Source organism: Pinus tabuliformis, chromosome J, assembly GCF_031772625.1.
Source record: "Pinus tabuliformis cultivar Carrire ecotype Pingquan chromosome J, CPIR1, whole genome shotgun sequence".
Taxonomy (NCBI): Eukaryota; Viridiplantae; Streptophyta; class Pinopsida; order Pinales; family Pinaceae; genus Pinus; species Pinus tabuliformis.
Window position 1 is genome coordinate 1,016,943,114 of NC_142295.1, and position 25,579 is coordinate 1,016,968,692.

Below are 25,579 nucleotides of genomic sequence, written 5' to 3' on the forward strand. Positions count from 1 at the left end.
TCACTTCTCTTGGAAGTCCATATCGTACAAACAAATGGAACAAAAATTGTATTACCGAATCTTCTGTAGCCCTAGCTAATGATTCAGCCTCAACCCATTTAGTAACATAGTCTGTTGCTACCAAGATGTATGTCCTTTGGTTTGAGGGTGGATTAATGGGTCCGACGAAATCGAGAGCCCATCGTTCAAATGGCTCAATAACCAGTTGTGGTCTCAGAGGCATTTCATCAGCTTGACCAGGTTTTCCTGCTCGCTGGCAGCTATCACAGGCCTGCACAAACTTTTTTGCGTCCTTAAAGATTGTAGGCCAATAGTACCCTGCCTGTAGTATTTTATGTGCTGTTCTCTTGTCGGCAAAGTGCCCCCCGCATGGTCCACTGTGACAAGCCTTTAAGATGTCTAGGATCTCATCCTCTCGAATACACCTTCTGATTTGCATGTCTGCCCCTGTATGGAATAAATGGTCTCCAATCCACGAAAATCGTGTGCTTTTTTGAACAATTTGCTTTCGTTCCTGAGGGGTTAGGTGTTTTGGTAACTTACCCACTGCAAGGTAATTGGCGACGTCAGCATACCAGGGTGTTCGAATGGCAATGGCAAACAGATGTTCGTCAGGGAATTGATCTTCCACGGCTGCTGCTTCGCTTGATTTGGGTATTCTTGAGAGGAAGTCGGCTACAGGGTTCTCCTTGCCGGGTCGATCCTTAATTGTGATGTCAAACTCCTGCAACAGGATCAACCATCGAGTTACTCTAGCATTCGTGACAGGTTTGTTTGCTAGATATTTAATAGCAGAATGATCTGTATATAACACAACAGGGTAACCTGTAATATAATGCCTAAATTTATTAACAGCATGAATTACAGCCAGAAATTCCTTTTCAGTAACAGTATAATTGAGTTCGGCAGAGGATAAATTTTTGCTAATATAGTAAATAGCGTATGGCTTCTTATCCTCTTCTTGTCCTAGGACTGTACCGATTGCTGTATCCGAGGCATCCGATGAGATCTGGAATGGCAGATTCCAGTTTGGTCCTCGAAGGACTGGAGCTATTGACAGCAACTTTTTCAATTCTTTAAAAGCTTGGTCGCATTTATCTGTCCACAAAAAATCGACATTACCTGTCAGAGCATATAGAGGTGCTGCAATTCGTGAATAATGTTCTATAAAGTGTATGTAATATCCGGAAAATCCAAGGAAACTACGTACCTCTGTTTGAGTAGTGGGGGTAGGGATGAGCAAAAGAATCTGAATTTTAGCAGGGTCTACCTGGATACCAGCTGCTGAAATGTAGTGCCCTAGGATGATTCCTTCCGTCATCATCATGTAGCACTTCTCGTGGCTCAGGCAGAGTCTGGTAGCAATGCAACGTTGTAAAACTTTTTCCAGGGTATCCAGATCTGGATCAAATTCATCCCCATACGGTGTGAAGTCGTCCATATACACCTCAAGTCCATCGTTTATTAGATCTGCAAAAATACTAAGAATAGCCCTTTGAAATGTAGCAGGGGCGTTACATAGGCCGAAGGGTAATACACGATAGGCAAACGTTCCCCAAGGGCACGTAAAGGTAGTTTTATCCTGGTCTTCAGGGGCAATTTGGATTTGGTTATATCCACTGAAGCCATCCAAAAAGGAGAAAAATTTCTTCCCTGCTAACGTGTCCAATACTTGATCTATAAATGGGAGGGGAAAGTGATCCTTTTGTGTAGCCTTGTTTAACTCCCTGTAATCGACGCAAATCCTCCATTTTCCATTTTTCTTGGGTACCACCACAAGGGGAGAGACCCATTTACTGTCAGAGATAGGGTAAATAAAGTTAACATCTAAGAGCTTCTGAAGTTCATCTTTCACTATCTCCTTTAGGTGAGGGTTGAGTCTTCTTTGTGGCTGACGGACAGGTCTTGCATCTCTCTCTATATAGATGTGATGGGTGCATAATTGAGGATCAATCCCCTTCATGTCGGGGTAATCCCACGCAAATGCATCCTTGTATTTTTGTAACAGACTAACAAGTTTTGTCTCTTGATCTGGTGTAAGATTGGCGTTAATATTCAGAGTTTTACCAGGTTCAATTTCCACTACTTTAGTATTAGCAACAGCAGTTACTGGTATTGTGTGATCATGCGGATCTTTTAAGGGATCTTCTTCTAGCTCATTGTCAAATGCTGCCTCTATCATAAGACACTGCATATGTTTTCTAGCTTCAGTTTGACTAATAAAATTGTTAATGGCGTCGTCTTCTGTTTGATCTTTGAAATCTAACGCCTTCTGTATAGTTAATGGAGATCTAATATTGTTAGCGAGATATGATACAGGATAAGGGTTAGTTTTAATCATTGGCAGGCTTGGCTGAGCTGGAGGGTACAGAATTAAATTTTTGACATCGGGTCCTTTAGCTATAGTCATGTTTCCCTGCCGGCAGCCTATGTAGGCATCGGCAGTAGCAAGCCAGGGTCTGCCTAGGATTAACGGATGTCCATCTAGTCGGGTTTTAGGATTAATTACCAGGAAATCTGTGGGATACTCCCATGAATCTACGGAAACCATGACATCATTCAGAGTACCTTCTGGTCGAACTACAGATCGATCTGCCAATTCTAACAGAGTAGAGGTAGGTTCTACTGACGTAATGCCAAGCTTTTGGCAGGTGGAGGTTGTCAAAATGTTGATTGCAGCTCCCAGGTCGACTAGAGCGTTAGTCAGGGTTTGGCCATAGATTTGAACGGTCACAATTGGGTTCTCGGGATCTTCATATTTGATAGGTGTCTCCTTTCCTGATAATAGGTCGGATAAAGTACCAACTACTTGGACTCTAGGGTTAGTATTTGTATTCCTCCTTGATTTTTTGATGCATAATTCCTTTATGGTTTTCGCATATATAGGAATATCTTGTATAGCTTGGAGGAATGGAATCTTTATATACAGATTTTGTAATTCTCCCAGAATGTCAAAGTCTGGAGGTTGTATAGGTCGAGATATGACTAATCGTTCTGGGAAAGGAGGAGAGGATGTGCTTGCTTGCTTATTGTTTTGCTCTTTGTTTTCATCCTCCCGTTGTGGGGGTTGTTCTACAGGTAACTGATTTTCAATATGAACCATTTTGTCTCCCTCTGTTTCTACTATTCGTCCCGATCTTAACTGAAGATCGTTGCACTCCCTTAGGTCAGACTCAATCTCTGATGTGTCTATGATTTGAATAGATTGGACTGGCCTATTATTAGGGTTGGGATTGGGTTGGGCTGGGAGTTGCGGTCTCAGATTAGACTGGGGATTTTGTTGTAAAGCTGGCAGAGTTGGTTGAGGGAGTGGGATTGATCCTGCTGGCTGATATGTCGGTCTTGGCCAGCTTGTCTGCCAGGATGAGCTTTGCGAAGTGGAAGGGGTCCACTGTGGAGGATAGGAACTATTCTGCCAATATGGTGGAGGATAAGGGCAGTTTGGCCAACCAAATTGGGACATCCAAGGATTCGGAGTAGGAAACATTTGAGGTGACCAATTTGAAAACGGGGGTTGGGACTGATTTTGCCACATGTTCTGCTGCTGAGTACTGAACTGCGGGGGTTGAAAAGAAGAGGAGGGGTCTGAAAACATACCTGGTTGCCTAGGCTGCCATTGGCGACGCTGGTTAACAAAATATGCTGGTTCTGACTCCTCTTCTGCTTCTTTGTATAGTGCCTTCAAACCAGGCAGTGAAGGGCAGCTTTCGGTCAGGTGGTCCTTGGTACAGATAGCACATATTTGGACTGTATCCAGCGGGCATTCTTTGTGGCTGTGTTTCTTCCTGCATCGTGGGCAAAAGATGGCTAGATTCTGCTCTGCCTCGGCTTGCTTTTGTTTAGCCTGCACAATGTCAAGTTGTGTAGTTAGTGTTCCCAGGATATCAGTTTTAAAATTTTCTAGCAAATTTCCAAGTTCTACCCGTGTTACTCCCTCTGTTAATGTTCTGTTATCTCTGGGAAAGCGATCATATTCCGCTGGTTTTATCCTCGTGCTGCCTCTTGAGCTCCTGATACACAGATCAATGATATCAGCAAAATTTTCCTGATAAATGTCTCCTTTCCCCATGATGTTTAACGTTTCGATCCATTGCTCTCTCATACCTCTAATTAATGCAGTTTTCAACACGTTATCTGGCAGAGGTAGTGATGCATAAGGGGATCTTTGCAAGTTATATTGGAAACGTTCCACATATTCTTCTAAGGTTTCGTTTGGTCTGGCTGACATTTGAAAGATTTCATCTTTTAGTTCCCTCGATCTACAGTAATCTTGGTATTTCTTTAAAAAGGCTTCTTTCATTTGATCCCAATTGTTAATAACCCCACCACCTAAGCCCATAAACCATCTCAACGCAGCCCCTTTTAATGTAGAGGGGAACAGTTTTAGTTTCTGGGGATCGGTGGTGTAGTCGTATCCTCTACATAATACATCAAATTCGAACAAGAAGGCGTCCGGATCTTCTGATGTGAGGCCATGAAATGTGGGAATATGCTGGAGAGGGATGGCTTTCATGGGCGCATTTGCTGCAGAATCTACTATCGGATATTGCAATGTGGAGGTCTGGGTGTTTGGCTGATTCTGCGCCATGGGATCAAATATATGCCAGTAATCTTCAGGAATTTCCAAGAGAGTGTTCCTTGGTTGAGGAGGGGTAGTCTTAACAGGGATTGCCTTGACACCACTCCCTTGATCAGGGATGATAATGGCCCCGACTGTCTGCGGTGAATGAATTCCTTCAACAAGGATTTTTACAGCGCTTCCCTTGTCCGGGCTATTCAAAGGCTGGTTCAATTCAATAGGAGATCTAGGTTCCTCAACTTCCCCTGTTTCTCCTTCTCCTTCACAAAGGTTACTTTGGGTCCCTTCGTGCAATGGTCCAGGAGTCAAATTTTCAATTTCTTGAAAATCCTGCTCCTCTGTTCGACTGTGCACCTCAGCAAAGGCTTCGGATGGTGATCCCGAGGCCTGAAGGGAACTAGTAGGCTGTTTAGAATTGACTTTCTTATAACCTACTGATGGCTGAGAGTCGGCTTTCTTATAGATTTCGTCTATGAAGGTCGTTCGTCCAAGGGTCACCGGCCCCTTAGCTTTGGATGGAGGCTTTTGATCTTTTTCTAACTTTTTCTGCTTAGTCATGCACTCCAATTAAACTGCTAAATCCTAGTTAACCGGCAATTCTACTAAGAGAGCGGACGGTGGAGCAGGGCTTTTACATGCTCCGTACGCAGGTTCTTACCTTCCGTTTTTAAAATCCAACTCCCTCCTAGCAGATTTGCGTACTACTCTATAAAGGACAAATGGCTATTACCCCTTCCCCGGCAACGACGCCAAAATGTAGAGCTATAACTAGGGTCTCTCACACCACCAATTATTCCACATTATTAAGTCAATCCGGGATCGTTTTGTTCTTTCAAGGAGTAACTCAATCTGAGGCTGTTCTGTCCAAGTAGTGCTCGGTAGTATAGCATTCTAATGACTTGAAAGGAAACAAACACTAAGCTGTAACTAAACCAATTCAGGAAATGAAATCACACAAGGCAAATGATCAGTCAAGGGTACGGAACCAATAACCCTTCCCTTTAGAAACTGATAAAGAAAGAAAACCAAAGCATGGGCTTATAGGTCAGGGAGCTAGGCAGCGTCTTGCTGGGCTCACGACAGCCTTAGGTCTGCTATCACGCGAAAGCAATAAAGGCAGATTGGCGAAAGTAAACTGGAACAACAATTCTTAAAATGGAACAACAATAATGAAATGGAACAGCAGTAAAGAAATGGGACAACAGTAAAGAAATGGAACAACAAACTATCATAAACAGGAAACGTCAATCATATAAAATGGAACAGCAAACCCAAATGGAACAACAAACCCAAAAGGAACATCAAATCAAATGGAACAGCAACTCCAAATGGAACAGCAAACCCAAATGGAACAACAACCCCGAAGTATGTACACGGTCTATACTACTGTAGCGATCCGAGAGCAATGTATGCTGCGACTATGTTTCTGAACAAAGTGATATTATCTTCAAGTCTCACAAGTACTTATTTCATATGAATCCAATAATGATAACATTCATACCCATAACTTGCTGTAGAAATGAATGCAATTCGAATAGATTCAGTTTGTGTAATACAGAGACGTGAATTAAAGAACTTATTCAGATTCAAATATTAATTAAGAAGCATAGTCTATCATAGCAAAGATATATCGGATTACTGTAATGAAAGAAATAAGCAAACCACACAAATCACCGTATGATACAACAGCGAGTGACCGTCGGAGCTGGGCCCTTGGCTACGATGGTACACTGCTTAGAGTTACTTCAGATACAGGAACGAAGTGAACACCAAATCCTTTATATTGATTGCATAACAAAAGTGTACAAAATCAGATCTTACAAAAGCTCAGTGATCAAAATCGTTCTGAGTTTTTAATTATAATAACAGTCATCCCCCCACGCTCGATGGCGTGGTACCTTTATATAACATAAATGACGGAGATGTCTAGATACAAAAGATAAGCTTTAAAGCAGCGATCCCTCAGGATCGAAGATCCTGAGGGATTCGCTAATCGTTCAGGTCTCTTGCGTTCTCCGTCACGGTATCCTGCGCTCTTTTCCTGGATTATTCGGCTCCAATTTTTCTTGATCTTGTCCGCATCCGGTTCCCTGTCGACGGGGCAGCAGTTACTTTCCTTGCGCTTCTCGTTTTTACTCGATAATCCCCTATTTCCGCGTCCTTCTGCATAGAAAACATCGATTATTAGTGATTGAGCTTCGTTTGTCCATTTTCACATAATTTACCAAAACCCTTATGTTTTTAGGCTCAATATGCAGAAAAGATTAGAAATAGTATTTGAAAAACCACTAGATTACTTATCAAAAAGCATACCTTCCAGGTGCTCCACAGTAGGCCTCTCCTCCATGGCTAAATTTGGTTTTGCAAGTTGAATGAGAAATTAATATGTTTAAATGCCATAAAAATGAGAAGTCAAAACCCTACTTTGATGTGGAAGATTTAAAGCCTTTATGGTGCTAGGGTTTCAAATTTCTTTTGCTGTCCAAGGTTGCCCATTTGTAATCCCTCTTTTCCCTTATTTCCATCAACATTCTCCTTCAAAGTTTCCCATAAAATTTCATACTCTAAAATCCCTAAAACTTACTACATTCCCAAACCCCATTTCCACCTTAAAGTCCCACAATATTATAATTTCCCATGTTGCTTTCCCTAAATTCCTTATTTTTGTTTATTGTCCCTAATTCCCTCATGTTCCCCTTTCCCTAACAATCCCCTTGTATTTATGTCCCCTTGGTGACAGCATTTGAAAAAGTCAAACAGCAGTTAATTGGGTGCAAAGTCAGCATTACATTTCAGCTATCTTGCCTTCAAAACCATGTCAGAAACCGAATCAGATTATCAGCAGAGTTATGACAGTGATTCAACACCGGAGGTAGAAGTGCCAAGGAGGCATCACAAGGGTGGTAAGGGTGGTCGGCATGTCAGGGAGGAGCCCACTTCTCTGGCTCATTTGCAAGCTTGTCCACTTGCAATGACATGTTTTCAGTATCAATCATGCCTTGGATATTGTGAGCGAATCTCACAAATTCAACATCACAGAGAACTAGTCTGCTTGTTTGTCTTACATTTGCACAATGGTCATGTGAACCTTGCAGGAGTGGATTTCACTCTATCACCTGAAATTGTTGCTCAAGCCACCGGGATACCAAATGTTGGGGAGGAGTGGACCAAGCGCAAGCAGCTAGACATATTTCATTATCAACCATACATCAAACCCGGATGCATGAGACACCTAACTTCTGTTTTTCCTTTCAGATTTCTAAGGGATGAGTATGCACCCTTGATGAGGCTCATTATGCGCTATTTCACTTGTGAGGGCAGATTTTCACATTTATATTCGTACCATATCCGTTTGTTGATGCATTTCACCCGGGTACGAATGATGAACATTCCATTTTTCATGTGCCGAAATATAGAGAAGATGGTGCCCGTAGTGCAAAGGAAGAACCCCGCACAGCAACACAAAAGTATATATCATTATGCACTGATCGAGATCATAGTGATGCATCAGTTGGCACATCAGGGTATTGCTTGGGAGGATTTCATTTCTCGCGACTTCTTCATGGTGCCATAGCCACCTCCTGAGATTGTCCATGATGAGGGGGGGCCTTCACAACAGTTTCACATTCCAGAGCCCGAGCACATCAGCACACCAGCATGTGTTACATATCAGAGAGGCCACAGGGCCTTATTTGCATTTGCACGGCGAGTATTATCTCCACATCAGGTGGAAGGGGTCTCGCCTTCTTCATCAGCACAACGAGTGTTATCTCCACATCAAGTGGAAGGGGCCTCGCTTTCGACAGCAACACAGGTACAAGAGAGAGGCAAGCACCCCATGATTGATGAGGGGCCATCAGGTAATCTGGACATAGATATTGTTGACCTTGACATCAGTTCTCCAAAGGAGATCATTCAACAACTAAAGGCTGAAAATCACTTGTTGCAGCAAAAGTTGGAAATGGCAAATTGGACAATCACATACTTAGAGCAGCGCAACAAGCAATTAGAGGATGAACACACTCTTGATGAGTTGCGGAGGATCCGAGAAGATCGGAACTTGGCTCGCAAGAGACTCGGTGATTTGACACCTATTGAGCAAGGGTCTATGCTCATTCAGGTGAACACTCATTTAGAGAGGTTGATAGCCAAGGAAAACAGGGACAAAGATATGCTCCGCCACATGAAGAATCATTATTGGGCTCGCATGCATGTGTGCAAAGCAAAAATGAAGGTACTCAAAGCACGCTTGGCCAAGGCACTAAAACGGAGGAAATGGCCCGATCCACTTCAGATTTTGGCTGAAGCTACCTTGAAGGAGCATGGTGCTCAATGATACACCCCCAGCTCAAAATTCAGAAAATTTGGAGCAATTTTGGTCAATTTTGAATTTTTTTGCTAAAAACAGGGTTTTGCCCTCAACGCGTGGCGCGCCGCGCGCTACCCTTAAGTTGGGGAGGTCCATTTCACAAAAACTCAGCATTTTTGGATTTTTCATGACAAATTACACTTGCTCAGCCACTGCCAAGACATTTAATTGAGGTTTCGGCCCTCAAAAGGTCAAAAAACAAGCAAAAAATGACCTTCTGCCACTTTTTGGACACACAGGAAGCAGTCTTGGGAGATTTCATTTTTGGAGGGGCAAATGGCCACCAAATTGAAAAATTCCACTTGGGCTGGAGAGTAGACATCCAGACCTTTCCAACAAGCCCACTTGTGCCTCATTTGGATGCCGGGAAGTGCCCCAAAAGTGGGCTCAAAGGCGCGCTACGCGTTGAGAAATGGCGCGCTACGCATCAGGACATTTTCTCAATTTTTCACCTTCAGCTCAGGAAAACGCAGCATTTGACCAGTTTTGGCTTTTTGGTGGGATTTTTCATCCTCCTTGATGTAAATGATGTAATTTCATGTTGAAATGACACTTTTTTACCTATTCTAGAAGATTCATTCATAAAATGGCAAAAAATTAATGAATGAATTGGTTTCCTAGCTTATAGAGGCAAGTTGTTTTGATTGCCTAGATTGTAGTGCTCAGTTTAGAATTGGTTGAAACAACTCCTAGGATGATGAGCTCGACCCCTAGAGGCAAGGGAATGTGTTAGCTTGCCTATATTATGTATTTTCTTAGTCATTTTCATGGTTGGACTCTTGAGGGATAAGCTTAGACTGTATTACTCTTTGTATCTCTGCAATTTTGGCAAAGGAAAGACCAGGGTTTTGCAGCACTATTTGGGATTCCTGTGGTGATTTGTGTTGATGGTTTGTTTCTCTCATGTACTTGTAAGTTTTTTATGTGTACCATTTTCCTACTCTTCTCTTCTGCAAATTAAGTAAATGAAGTGTTAAGGTAGAATTCATGGTTTCTATGCTCTGCCTTTAAGTTTGCTTAATATCTATGTTTTCATCTGTTTAAGGAGAACTCTCGATGGTTTCTTGCTCTCCTTAACTCCTCATTGGTCATATCTATCCATTCACTTATTTCAAAGGCATCAAGACAATCTCCTACCTTGCCCCAAAAAGACCTCTGCAAAAACTGTGTCTCATCCCCGCACCCAAAATTGCCGTGCTCAGTTTTCCAACAAAACCCTAAAAATTTAAGTCAAACTTTCCCTATCAATTTACTAGCCTAAAATCAGTGTTCTTTATTGGTCATCTCAGCCCTTTGAAGACCTTTTGCCGAGATAGACCCGGAGAGAGCCCTCTCCTGTCCCCGTAGGGCTAGCTACGAGGCTAAGTGGTTTGATGTTGCCTTGAATTTTGTCTTTTTCAGCCTGAGGCCAAATTCAAGCGCTAACATATTGGCGACCATACTGGGGAGAACAACTTGTTTGTGGATTGATGTGTTTATTTCATAAGTCTTAGACGGAGCCTGAAGTTATGCCAGGTAGCCTTCGAAACGCTTTTGCTTTGCATAAGCGGAAGTAGATAAACGCTGCTTCAGTCAATCTCCGTGAGCTTGTGAATACAGCACTTCGATTGCATTTTACCCCAGTACATTTGTAAACTCTGAACTTTTGATGATAAGTTGAGAGTTTTCACAGGCTGATTGGCTATTTGTTCCTTGATATCCAAACTGGCTTCAGATTCTAGTCATATATTCAAATCTCATTCATGTCCAGCTGTTTTTGAGTATCTTGAAGACATTGATTTTGACGAGAGTTTTGAGTTGTCCCTGTTCAAAACCAAATCTATAAGTGCACTTGATTCTCTAGTTCCCAACCCTGATTTTGCTGCTGCCCTTGAAATCGAGAGACACAATAAATTGGTCGAAAATTTTATTCTAAGACACCTTTAGACAGATATCCAAGTCACTAATCTTACTGATTTCCTCGAAACTATATCTGGCAATATTGGATCTACTATCACGGCTTCAGTTCCGCACGAACAGACCAATCCTCCTTTTATTTCTATATCCCCTATAGTTACACATCCTGAATCTACAGTCAATTCTCCCTCTTCATCTCATATCGCTTCTCCCCCGCCTACACCTCCTTATACCCCTCATACTACAACTACACCTACTCCACCTACTACTCCTAGACCCAATCTACCTAAAGCAATGGATGCCCGGTTTGCCCCACTTGCTCTTCCTCAAAATCTGCATGATATGCCAGCTGATTATCATAGTAAAATTCCCATGTTTGATGGCACTCCTCAGGGTATTTCCGCTCAGCAGCATATAGACAAAATGACAACTTTCTTTGATTTATATGAGATAGATGAAGAAGATGTAACTATGCGTTTGTTTGTGCAAACATTCGGAGGAGAAGTAAGAAAATGGTTCAGAGGTTTGACAGCTAGGAGCATACCCACATTGGATGAACTTCAGAAGCAGTTTTTAGATCGATGGGAAATCAGAAAGGATCCACTTCAGATCAATGCCGAGTACAACAATCTCAAACGTAATCATGGTGAGTCTGTCCAAGATTACATTATCAGATTTAACACAGTTTACAATGCTATTCCAGACGATTTAAGACCATCTAGAAAATCAGCTCTTCTCAAATTCCCGGATGGCTTTGATCCGGAGATGGCTTATTCATTGCGAGATAGAGATCCACCTACCTTAGAGGATATGCAGAAAATCGCTGTTAGTGTTGAAGTGAATTTGAATGATAAAAGAGCAAGGATGAAAGCCGAAAAACGAGTGACAATCAAAGAAGAAGCTTCTACATCAGATCAGCTCCTTCGCAAGGTAGAAAGGCTGCTCGAAAACGCTCATCTCGACAAGCCGGAACCGCAGATTCGCAATCCTAATTTCCGAGGTCCGCAGCAGCCACAATACAGAATTAAGCAGCGTGAAACAAGGGCACAAGAATCAACAGTTCAGCAGCAAATAAAACCTCCACTTCAGCAGAATTTTGTTAGCCAAGAATCCGAGGATGAAGGTGATACTATCGGGGAGGAAAATCATTTTTTCACTCCTGATGATCTGCCTACCTATATTACAGAAGAAGAAGAATTTGTGAGAAACTCCATCATCCATCAGGATGAGAATTATATCTTATCAAATGATGCAGCGCTTGAGGAAGAATCGGAGGAGTACCAAAGAGGATATCTCAATGCTTTGTCCGCTCAGCAGAGACAATTAAGAAATTGAGCTGTTCCTATAAATCCCATTCAGAAGAAGAAAGATACTTCAGCAAAAAATGATTCGGCTTCCCCACAGGAAAAAGGAAAAGAGATAATTGATCCCCCAGCAAGTCAATCATCTTCAGCAGATAAGGTAAATCAGCCACCAAGCACAATGAGGGATAAAATTGAAAGAAGAGAAGTCTCGGCCAAAGAAGGTGAAAAGGTTTCAAAATTTAGTTTGGAGAATGAAATTTCAAAGCTAAAAGTATCTATTCCATTGACCGAAATCATGAAAAACACCAACTAACGAGGTCAATTTTCCAAAATTCTGAATATTGATCCAATGCTTGACACGGTAAATGTAGAAGATGATCAGCCAGAATTAATTTTTGGGCCTGCTTTAAATGGTGAGTCTCCTGAAAATGATGTTCCTCCCTTCTATATCAGTTTGAGGTTGCACGAGTATGTTTTACATAATGCTATGTTTGACTCGGGTGCTTCGCACAATTTGATGCCGAAAGCAATCATGGAAAAGCTGGGATTGGACATCACAAGAAGATATCATGATTTGTATTCATTTGATTCCAGCCGGGTAAAGTGTATTGGATTGATCAAGGACTTGGTGGTAAGCCTGGATCAAATTCCAGCTAAGAATGTCTTGATGGATGTGGTTGTGGCGGATATTCCTCCGCGTTTTGGTATGTTGCTTTCAAGGTCTTGGGGAGCTAAGTTGAAAGGTACACTTCAGCTAGATTTTTCTTATGCTACAATTCCAGTCTTCGGTCAAATGAGAAAGTTATATCGGGAGCAAAAGATGAAATACATGATAACTAGCAAAGAAAAGCCAATAAATCATCCTGTAAATTATGTACATACAGATTTGGAGTCGTTTGTTTTGTTTGCTGATAATTTTAATGAGATAGATAGTCAGTTAGTTCAGGCAGAGGATATACCAGAGATTACTGAAAATTTCAGAGAAGTTCTACAAAAGGAAAGAGAAGAAAAGCCAGCTGCCATGAAGCAAACAGCTGAAGCTAAGGGGCAGCAAATAGAAAAAACAGAGGCAACACAGTTTCAGCAGTTGGAAGAAGATGAAGATGGTCTTTGGACCATGGATTTTGATGGTGTTGTGGGCAGCGATGGTGCTGGTATTGGTGTGTGGATTCGAAGTCCCTTTTCTGCCCGAGACAAAGTCCCAAGCAAGGTGAGAGTGTGTTCTTATAAACTAGCATTTGATTGTTCAAACAATGAGGCAGAATATGAGGCTCTCATTGCTGGCCTTAAAATTCTTCGCAAGCTGAAAGCAAAGAAGATTGCAGTTTATGGTGACTCCGAGTTGGTGATAAAGCAAGTTAAAGGTGAGTTTCAGGCCAAGCATCCTCGCATGAGGGCATATCGAAATGTTGTCCTAGATATTTTGAAATTATTTTCTGAACATACTTTGACATGTGTGCCCCGCATACAAAATGGTGTTGTTGATGCATTGGCCAAGGCAGCAAGTAACTTAAAAATTCCAATGAATTCCAGCAACAAATTTGAAATTTATGTGAAACACTGCCCCACAGTTCCGGATAATCAACGATGTTGGCAAGTCTTCCAGGATGATGAAGAAATCAAAGATTTTCTGCAAATTGAAGGTGAGTTTAAGGACATCTCCATAGATACTGAACCAGATGAAGTAAATCAAATGGATGTGCTGCAACTTAAGGACAATTTTATTCCTAAAGGATTGATTCCTTTGGAAGAGCTGTTTGATCAAGATGATGTGGCCCGCAAACCGACATTGAGACCAACTGAAGAAGGTGTTGAAGAGGTAAACATTGGAGCAGCTGAGAATCCCAAGATGGTGAAGCTATCTAAGTCATTGTCACCAAAGGTAAAGAAGGAGTATGTCAGATTGTTATATTCATTTTCTAATGTTTTTGCATGGGATTATTCAGATCTAAAAACATATGACACCAATATCATTCAGCATACTATTCCTATAAAGCCAAATCAGAAACCTTTCCGTCAAAAGTTGAGTAGAATCAATCCTAAATTGCTGCCATTGATAGAAAAAGAAGTGAATAGGTTGTACAAGTCCGGGATCATAGTACCTATCAGATTTTCCGATTGGATATCCAATTTGGTACCCGTAAGCAAGAAGACCGGTGAGATCCGTTTATGCATTGATTTCAGAAACTTGAATAAGGTGTCTTTAAAGGACAATTATCCGCTGCCCAAAATGGATCATATATTGCAGCGAGTAGTTGGAGCATCAAGGATGTCGCTACTCGATGGCTATTCCAGGTACAATCAGATTTTGGTGCATGAGGATGATCGTGACAAAACTGCATTCACTACTCCATGGGGAACATTTCATTATGCAAAAATGCCATTTGGTTTGAAAAATGCAGGTGCCACTTTTCAGCGTGTGATGGATATGGCCTTTTCCAACGAGAAAGATGTCTTTTTAGTTGTTTACCTTGATGATTTGACTGTATTTTCAAAATCTGATGAAGAACATTTATATCACTTGAAAATTGTTTTTCAAAAGTGCAGAAAATATGGTATTTCGCTGAATCCAAAGAAGAGTCTTTTCGCCATGAGTGAAGGCAAGCTCTTGGGCCACATCATTTCCAAAGACGACATCCGTATAGATCCTGCACGTGTTGAAGCTATTCAGCAACTTGAGCAGCCTCGGAACAAAAAAGAAATACAGTCCTTTAATGGTAAGCTGAATTTTCTGCGTCGCTTCATTCCGAATCTTGCTAAGCATCTTAGAGAAATCACAAACATGCTGAAAAAGGACAGCCAACTAAAGTGGACCGAAGAGGCGGTAAAATCTTTCAATTTGGTAAAGTTGGTTCTATCTTCAACCCCTACTCTAATCAGTCCGGATTACACACAAGACTTTATTTTGTTTTCATTTGCCTCTGAGCACACATTGGCAGCTGTACTAATGCAAAAAAGAGATGGAGTTGAGAAGCCTATTTCTTTTTTCAGCCGTATTATAAGAGACAGAGCATTAAAGTATAACATCATTGAAAAACAAGCACTTGCGCTTGTGAAGGCCTTGAAGGATTTCCGTGTGTATATATTGCATTCTCACATTATAGCATATGTTCCTAACGCGACAGTAAAGGATGTTTTGGTACAGGCAGAACCAGAAGGAAGGCGAGGTAGGTGGATTGCTGCATTATTGGAGTATGATGTAGAAATTAAACCCACTAAGCTGATCAAAGGTCAAGGTCTTGCCAAATTAATGGCTGAAACAAATCTACATGTCCTAGACATCAATTTGATAGCTGCCATGTCCGATGAAGATGAGGAGAATTCAGCACAACAGGTATCTGACATCTTTATTTCTTCTCCTTGGTATGCTGATATTATATATGTAATTCAAAATTTGTCTTCACCTCCCGGGATGCCTCGAAATAAAAGTAGGACATTGAAGTTGAAAGCAGCCAAGTTTTGCATCCTTAAATCTGCACTATATTGGAAAGACCCCGGTGGAACATTGCTGAATTGTTTGGTCGAGGAGGAAGCCAAAACAGTTGTGGAAGATTTTCATAAAGGTGACTGCGGGGGCCATTTTTTTTGGAAGACTACAGCAAATAAGATCCTAAGGGTAGGTTTTTATTGGCCTTCATTGTTTTCAGATGTATATAAAGCTGTTAAGAATTGTCATGAGTGCCAAATTTTTCAAGGGAAACAGAAATTACAGCGATTGCCTCTCAAACCAATTGAAGTCAGCGCACCATTTTAGCAGTGGGGCTTGGATTTTATCGGCGAGATTCATCCCGCATCATCAGGACATCATAGATGGATATTGACAGCTACCGATTACTTCACAAAATGGATTGAAGCCATTCCCACCCGGCAGGCCTCGGATGCGGTAATTATTTCTTTCCTTGAAAATAATATACTGTCGCGTTTTGGCTGTCCAAGTAAGTTAATTACAGATAATGCAGCAGCATTTAAATCAAAGAGAATGGTTGACTTTTGCTACAAATACAATATTAGCTTGGGGCATTCTACCGCCTACCATCTGCAAGGAAATGGGTTGGCAGAATCTTCAAATAAGTCCTTGGTAAATATCATTAAAAAGTTGCTGGAAATCAATAAGAAGAGCTGGCATAAAAAGTTAGTGAATGCACTGTGGGCTGATAGGGTAAGTCAGAAAAAGTCAATTGGCATGTCTCCTTTTGAGTTGGTGTACGGGATAGATGCAGTGTTTCCTAGTTCGCTTGCTATTCCGGTAGTTAAATTGCTTCAAGAAGCTGATAGTGAGGAAGATCCCATGCAGAGGCGGATTAATCAAATGATTCATTTACAGCAGACACGGGAAGAAGTTCTTCACAATACTCTCAAGTTGCAAGAGCGCATAAAGAAGATTTATGACAGGAAAGCAAAACCAGATGACTTCCAAATAGATGATGTGGTTTTGAAGTGGGATGCTCGGAATGAAGACAAAGGGAAGCACGACAAATTTGATAATTTATGGAAGGGTCCCTATAAGATCGCAACATATCGTGGCCAAAATGCTTTTCTTCTCAAGGAAATGAACGGAGATGATTATCCCGGAGGGTCAATCAATGGTCGGCTGTTAAAGAGGTACCATGTCTGAGCATTTTCTGTTCTTGTCACCATCATTGTACATACCGTTTTACTCTTATTTTATCGCATGTGTGTACTAATCTTTCATCCTCAGTCTGGGGCCCGCAGTGAAGGCTATAATTCTGAAGATGAAGATTGATTGGTTTGAGGTTTGTCAAGGTGTTTTTATCAGTCCATTTTCTGTCCACAATTGAGTTAGTTTGGGTCAAAGTTGTGTCCAATTTTCAATCACTAAAGCTGTCAGAGTTTGTGTCAAATGAGTAAATAATGATTCCATCGCCCAATGGTTGAAAGCAATGGTTTGCTCTCCCAGAGGTCTGAGGTTCTTGGCATCTTCAAGGAGCTACCATCCCCATTGGAGCCAATGTTAGAGTCGGTCTAGTAGCCCTCCACCAGAGATCAAAGCTCTTTGCATTTCATGATTAGGTGTCCCATCAGTGTGATCATGTTGCATTCCGTTAGGCATGCCATAATCCTGGTGGAGGGAGTTTGTGTTTTTTATTCCCCTCCTGTTTGGCACTGCTGGTTCAGGTTTGTTTAAGTTAATAAAATTTTCAAAGGGTCATTCATTTTACTTTAAGTTTCGAGGTCTTAGGTCTAGGGTTGAGTCAATTTTTGTCTTGAGAGGTCATAAAGGACCAGCAGGCCAGAGGGATGTCCTTCATTAAACATTATTTCAATAATTCTCACTATTGTACAGCTAAATTTTCACCTTGTTTTCAAAACTCTGTTTTTGAAAAACAAAGGTCACTATCTCGTTTTTGTAAAAAATTCTCAAAATTTCAAATTCTTCAAATGTCGAAGTGCAGCCTTGGTCTCCTTTGCCAAAGCATCTTAGAAGCTATCCCTGCAAAAATTTTCAGAAGAAATCATCATTTCAACCAATTTTTCAAAGAAAGGAAACCAAAAGTCAGAGCCAATTAATTCAAAGAAAGTGTCAACACTCAAACATTATAAAGTGGGTTTTGGGCAAATGAAAATCTAAAGGAAGCCTATAAAAGCACATCACTCTTCATTAGCAACTCATTTGCCTCTCACAAGCTAAGTGAATCCTTGCAAAGGCGATTTCAAGAGTTTTTGAGCAAATTGGGCAGTTTCAGAGGCGCGCTACGCATCAGGGAGGGCGCGCTACGCGTCAGGGGCGCGCTACGCATCAGGCTGCCTTTCTCAGAACAAATTTGCACGTGCGCTACGCGTCAGAGGGGCGCTACGCGTTGGGCGAGGGGCGCTACGCGTTGGGTTTTTCGCTCAACAAACTGTCAGCAAGCTATCAAATCGACTTTTCTCTCAAGCAAATTGCAGGTAGGCCTCTCCTCCATGGCTAAATTTGGTTTTGCAAGTTGAATGAGAAATTAATATGTTTAAATGCCATAAAAATGAGAAGTCAAAACCCTACTTTGATGTGGAAGATTTAAAGCCTTTATGGTGCTAGGGTTTCAAATTTCTTTTGCTGTCCAAGGTTGCCCATTTGTAATCCCTCTTTTCCCTTATTTCCATCAACATTCTCCTTCAAAGTTTCGCATAAAATTTCATACTCTAAAATCCCTAAAACTTACTACATTCCCAAACCCCATTTCCACCTTAAAGTCCCACAATATTATAATTTCCCATGTTTCTTTCCCTAAATTCCTTATTTTTGTTTATTGTCCCTAATTCCCTCATGTTCCCCTTTCCCTAACAATCCCCTTGTATTTATGTCCCCTTGGTGACAGCATTTGAAAAAGTCAAACAACAGTTGATTGGGTGCAAAGTCAGCATTACATTTCAGCTATCTTGCCTTCAAAACCATGTCAGAAACCGAATCAGATTATCAGCAGAGTTATGACAGTGATTCAACACCAGAGGTAGAAGTGCCAAGGAGGCATCACAAGGGTGGTAAGGGTGGTCGGCATGTCAGGGAGGAGCCCACTTCTCTGGCTCATTTGCAAGCTTGTCCACTTGCAATGACATGTTTTCAGTATCAATCATGCCTTGGATATTGTGAGCGAATCTCACAAATTCAACATCACAGAGAACTAGTCCGCTTGTTTGTCTTACATTTGCACAATGGTCATGTGAACCTTGCAGGAGTGGATTTCACTCTATCACCTGAAATTGTTGCTCAAGCCACCGGGATACCAAATGTTGGGGAGGAGTGGACCAAGCGCAAGCAGCTAGACAGATTTCATTATCAACCATACATCAAACCCGGATGCATGAGACACCTAACTTCTGTTTTTCCTTTCAGATTCCTAAGGGATGAGTATGCACCCTTGATGAGGCTCATTATGCGCTATTTCACTTGTGAGGGCAGATTTTCACATTTATGTTCGTACCATATCCGTTTGTTGATGCATTTCACCTGGGTACGAATGATGAACATTCCATTTTTCATGTGCCGAAATATAGAGAAGATGGTGCCCGTAGTGCAAAGGAAGAACCCCGCACAGCAACACATAAGTATATATCATTATGCACTGATCGAGATCATAGTGATGCATCAGTTGGCACAACAGGGTATTGCTTGGGAGGATTTCATTTCTCGCGACTTCTTCATGGTGCCACAGCCACCTCCTGAGATTGTCCATGATGAGGGGGGGCCTTCACAACAGTTTCACATTCCAGAGCCCGAGCACATCAGCACTCCAGCATGTGTTACATATCAGAGAGGCCACAGGGCCTTATTTGCATTTGCACGGCGAGTATTATCTCCACATCAGGTGGAAGGGGTCTCGCCTTCTTCATCAGCACATCGAGTGTTATCTCCACATCAGGTGGAAGGGGCCTCGCTTTCGACAGCAGCACAGGTACAAGAGAGAGGCAAGCAGCCCATGATTGATGAGGGGCCATCAGGTAATCCGAACATAGATATTGTTGACCTTGACATCAGTTCTCCTAGCTCGGAGCCAAAGGAGATCATTCAGCAACTAAAGGCTGAAAATCACTTGTTGCAGCAAAAGTTGGAAATGGAAAATTGGACAATCACATACTTAGAGCAGCGCAACAAGCAATTAGAGGATGAACACACTCTTGATGAGTTGCAGAGGATCCGAGAAGACCGGAACTTGGCTCGCAAGAGACCCGGTGATTTGACACCTATTGAGCAAGGGTCTATGCTCATTCGGGTGAACACTCATTTAGAGAGGTTGATAGCCAAGGAAAACAGGGACAAAGATATGCTCCGCCACATGAAGAATCATTATTGGGCCCGTATGCATGTGTGCAAAGCAAAAATGAAGGTACTCAAAGCACGCTTGGCCAAGGCACTAAAACGGATGAAAAGGCCCGATCCACTTCAGATTTTGGCTGAAGCTACCTTGAAGGAGCATGGTGCTCAATGATACACCCCCAGCTCAAAATTCAGAAAATTTGGAGCAATTTTGGTCAATTTTGAATTTTTTTGCTAAAAACAAGTTTTTGCCCTTAACGCGTAGCGCGCCGCGCACTACCCTTAAGTTGGGGAGGTCCATTTCACAAAAACTCAGCATTTTTGGATTTGTCATGACAAATTACACTTGCTCAGCCACTGCCAAGACATTTCATTGAGGTTTGGGCCCTCAAAAGGTCAAAAAACAAGCAAAAAATGACCTTCTGCCACTTTTTGGACACACAGGAAGCAGTCTTGGGAGATTGCATTTTTGGAGGGGCAAATGGCCACCAAATTGAGAAATTCCACTTGGGCTGGAGAGTAGACATCCAGACCTTTCCAACAAGCCCACTTGTGCCTCATTTGGATGCCGGGAAGTGCCCCAAAAGTGGGATCAAAGGCGCGCTACGCGTTGAGAAATGGCGCGCTACGCATCAGGACATTTTCTCAATTTTTCACCTTCAGCTCAGGAAAACGCAACATTTGACCAGTTTTGACTTTTTGGTGGGATTTTTCATCCTCCTTGATGTAATTGATGTAATTTCATGTTGAAATGACACTTTTTTACCTATTCTAGAAGATTCATTCATAAAATGGCAAAAAATTAATGAATGAATTGGTTTCCTAGCTTATAGAGGCAAGTTGTTTTGATTGCCTAGATTGTAGTGCTCAGTTTAGAATTGGTTGAAACAACTCCTAGGATGATGAGCTCGACCCCTAGAGGCAAGGGAATGTGTTAGCTTGCCTATATTATGTATTTTCTTAGTCATTTTCATGGTTGGACTCTTGAGGGATAAGCTTAGACTGTATTACTCTTTGTATCTCTGCAATTTTGGCAAAGGAAAGACCAGGGTTTTGCAGCACTATTTGGGATTCCTGTGGTGATTTGTGTTGATGGTGTGTTTCTCTCATGTACTTTTGAGTTTGTTATGTGTACCATTTTCCTACTCTTCTCTTCTGCAAATTAAGTAAATGAAGTGTTAAGGTAGAATTCATGGTTTCTATGCTCTGCCTTTAAGTTTGCTTAATATCTATGTTTTCATTTGTTTAAGGAGAACTCTCGATGGTTTCTTGCTCTCCTTAAGTCCTCACCGGTCATATCTATCCATTCACTTATTTCAAAGGCATCAAGACAATCTCCTACCTTGCCCCAAAAAGACCTCTGCAAAAACTGTGTCTCATCCCCGCACCCAAAATTGCCGTGCTCAGTTTTCCAACAAAACCCTAAAAATTTAAATCAAACTTTCCCTATCAGTTTACTAGCCTAAAATCAATGTTCTTTATTGGTCATCTCAGCCCTTTGAAGACCTTTTGCTGAGATAGACCCGGAGAGAGCCCTCTCCTGTCCCCGTAGGGCTAGCTACGAGGCTAAGTGGTTTGATGTTGCCTTGAATTTTGTCTTTTTCAGCTTGAGGCAAAATTCAAGCGCTAACAGGAGATATACTCGAGCTTCACTACTCTCTTTCTTTACCATGTATTGGTACTAGATCCCAAGGTGTTTTGTCTTGTCATCATGATGTCACTTGCACCTGAACAACCAATCCTGCAAGTTGTAGTCGCACTGTTCATGGCTCACCCTTCACACTGCAACATACTCGACTTTTGAGTGCAATAGATGTATGCCTCCTACTTATCCATGAGATCAGAGCACAATAAAAAAATTCTCAATGTTTTTAGCACTCCTTGCCCAATGTGAATCTCTATAACTACACTTCTCTAATTGAGAGATCTGACAATACCATGAGCACACATTGAGCTACATGCATTAGCTCAACCATTAATTGATCTGCTTCCTTCACTTGATCCCTTATCTTAGTTACATCGAATACCCTAATTGGGTATTTTTTTTTAAACAGATCCTGATATAGTAAGCTTGATTTTATCCCTTTGTCACTAGTGTTATCAACTATCAAGTCAAGATCTGTCTTCTTGAATTCTGAGGTCAACTCCCTCTGAATTCAGAAATAAGGGTTCCTAAAGAAGTCTTGAATTTCCCCTCTAGATAAAATCTTGCAATAAATGCAGCTCCTACCAACACATAAGCTCTTCTTCTTTTGTCAACAAATCATGTAGGATCAACCTTTGATCCATCAATCCAAGTGTATCAATTCTAAGGAGCTTGTACAAGGCCTTCTTTCTACTTACAAGCGTAGAACTTCTTCATGTACCTCACCTAGGTTGAGGTAATATTTTGCTTTGAATTTGATGCCATCCAATCATACTTTGTCTTGGCATAGATCAAGGGAGTCTACTCCCTCTAAGTCTAGATCTCATCTAGTACAATATCTCTCATCATAAAGAGCTTCCTTGTCACTAGTTTGCTTTGTTCTTCCATTTGCTACCAAAACCTTGGTAGCCTTCATAATGTACCTGCAATCCTCATTAGGAGGACATGGAAGAACAATTAAAACCAAGCAAAAACTTCAATGACAAGAGACTAACTAATAGAAACAATAATAAAAAAGAGAGAAATAAAAGTACTTATCTTTTTGAGAAGAATATCAACTCCCTCTAGATCTTTAAACTTCTTGCATCCATCTTGCACCTTATCTACGTAATCATCCTGAAGCCATTTCTTCCTTGTAGAGGCTAGGGTTTCTTCTTGTCAGTAGAAATGTTCAATCTATACACACTAGGGCTTTCTTGCTTAAACCCTTTTGTATACTAGGGTTCATAAACTCTATACTCTCTTATTTAAATACCCAAACCCTAAAATGATGGAACTCATCATTATGTAGCAACAAAACTGGATCTTCATGTGTAATAAATAAATCCAAGCACTCGTATCTTTAGTAAATGCAAGGATTAACACATATGTCATCAACTCTAACAGGTTCTTTCAATGCCAGATATGCAAGTGACTTTGATCATTAGCCATGAGAAGGGACTCAACCTCATGATCTTGTTCCATCCAACGAAACAAGATATGCTTTCTTCAATCATGTGATTTTTCTCCTTATTTTAGGACAATGTTTGTGGCAACAAATGTTAGTGCTTAGCAATTTGCTTCAACATTTTGTCTTAGATCAACAATTTTATGGCTTTGCACCTTTCAATAAAGCGATACATACTAGATTTTTACCTTCAGCACTTCATACACAAATAATTGATTATATTGATATATCAGAGTTTTGACGAAGCTCCTTTCATAATACTTCAAATGAAAATGCATATTCCAAAGGTTCTAGGAGTCATTAAACTCTAGCATGAAACCTTAAGAAATATGTCAACTTTAAGGACACTTTTGTTAATGGCACTTAAGTTTGGAGATAGGTTCCATATGAGATCAATATATTTAGTGTCTAGCCTTGATTGTGTAAACAAACTTTAAAGGACATATGCTTATTCCATGTTGACAGACTTTAGGAGTGTGTTAATGATATTGAGTAAAACAAATTTTGTTAGCAGATACATACCTTGTAATGTTATCAAGCTTTGCCAAATTAAAATTTGATTGAACTAATTACCTTTTGATGTTTAATGGTTTTGGTACATTTCCTTTGAAGACATTTTTCAGCTTTGAAACTAATGTTGGCTTCTTTTTCTTTCCTTATACTATCTTTGAATACCTTAAAATGACATTAGGTACATTTTCTTCCTCTTTTTAGTAAAATCCTATGAGAAATTTCATCTCTTACAGTAGCTTGATACATCTTATGAATAGAGGCTTATCTAACCTTTTCGTAAGAATACAGGTCAGATCATGACATAAATCAAGAGTGCAAAGACTCAGTCATATTCAAGATTCTTGCCTTTAACCAAAAGATTGAGGTTTCTCAATTGGGTCTAAGGTATTTCGATCTTTGAAATAGTTTTGAAAAAATTGGCCTCTTTTAGATTTTTATCCTACATGGACAAAGGATTTCGATCCACAAGATATGACATATTTTGAGATTCGAATCACATATTTGAGGTTTACTCAAGACCTATAACTTTAATATAAGATTAGAACTAGGCCACCTTTTCTTTCCAGCTTAGAAACTAGGGAATCTTCCACACCACATTCTTGGATCTCATGAGGTGCTCTGTCAGACTTGGGTTTGATCCTCTTGAGACTCAGATTAGGGATCCCTTATTCTTCAAGATAAAGGTTTCTTTTCACCCAAAGCTCTAATACCATGCTGATTTTAAATGATCTTCTATACTGATAATTACCTTTGATGATTTTTAATATTTTCACATTATTATTCATTATTCCATCATTCAATAATTACATATAAGACATCAACAATTAAGAAAGTAGGATCAGAAAGGGACGTCCACCACAAAACACAAAGTTTTACCCTGGAAAACCCACAATGGGTAAAAATCCAACCAACCTTTTCCTTAGAGAATCAATGGAACAAGAGATACGTCAAAGTCAACTAACCAGTGAGATGACCAACCACCAAAGACCAATTTAGCCCTTCATAATTCTATCCACAAAATCTCTACAACAAGATCAAGAAACATCCTCCAAGTCTACCCCAAAACTCGTACTATCACAAAGATATATGAAAAAGATACGTCCTCTATCTTAGCCTCCAAATGTACACAATATCATAGAGGTATATCACAAAAAGTAAGGTCACAAGAGGGTCAAACTTAAACCTCTTGTCATAGCCTTAGAGCTCGGACTATTCCACGTGATTTATGCCTCAAGTTTGTGCATTAAATCATTGAACCTTCCCACTTATTCATAGAGAGATTGTTGAAAATGTAACTAGTTTCAGTCTTCATAATTGTTGTTGTACTCATTTCAATATGCATCTTATGTAACAAACAAGAAAAGAAAAGAAAAAGTTATTTTAATTAAGCTTGGGTTTCATGCTCTTTATTGATGGTCTTCTAGGTAAAAGCATGTTCTTCATGCTTCTAGGGTTCGTTAGGTCTTAGGATTTATTGTCATGAGTCAAAAGAGTCAACATCATGTTTATAACAACCTTCCGAGAAAAATGTAACTGTAAAAAGAATTATTTTTGAGTATAGAAAGTCTTGGAAACTCCAAAAGTGCAAGTTGGACCTAACAATTACAAGTCAACCTAAAGGAGGGAATTCAACCCCTTAGAAAGGCTACATAAAGGCAGTTTGACCTCATTTAGAACTCATTGACTCACAAGTTCTATCATCTAAAAAAATGTTTGATCCTTACCTAAGAAACAAGGGAATGATGAGAAAAGGTCTAAGAAGCATAGATAATTCAAGAAGGAAGCAAAATTTTCAGTTTTTGGGATCTATCTCTCTCACATGTGAGAATTTCTAGGGTTTCTGGTACTGCAGAAGGAGGCTAAAGTTGCAGGTTCAAGTTGCAGTAGGACGAAGTGCAAAATCTTGTAGATGGAAGGAAGAATACTCTATCTTGACCTCGTTGACCTTGGGAAGAGTTTCCGTGCTCTGGAAAGGCCTCAGGAGGAAGTTAGATTACAATTTCTATAGTGGTTGCAAGGTTGAAATTGTAGGATCGAAATAGTAGGACAAGCTGCAGTAATGAAGTTGGCAAG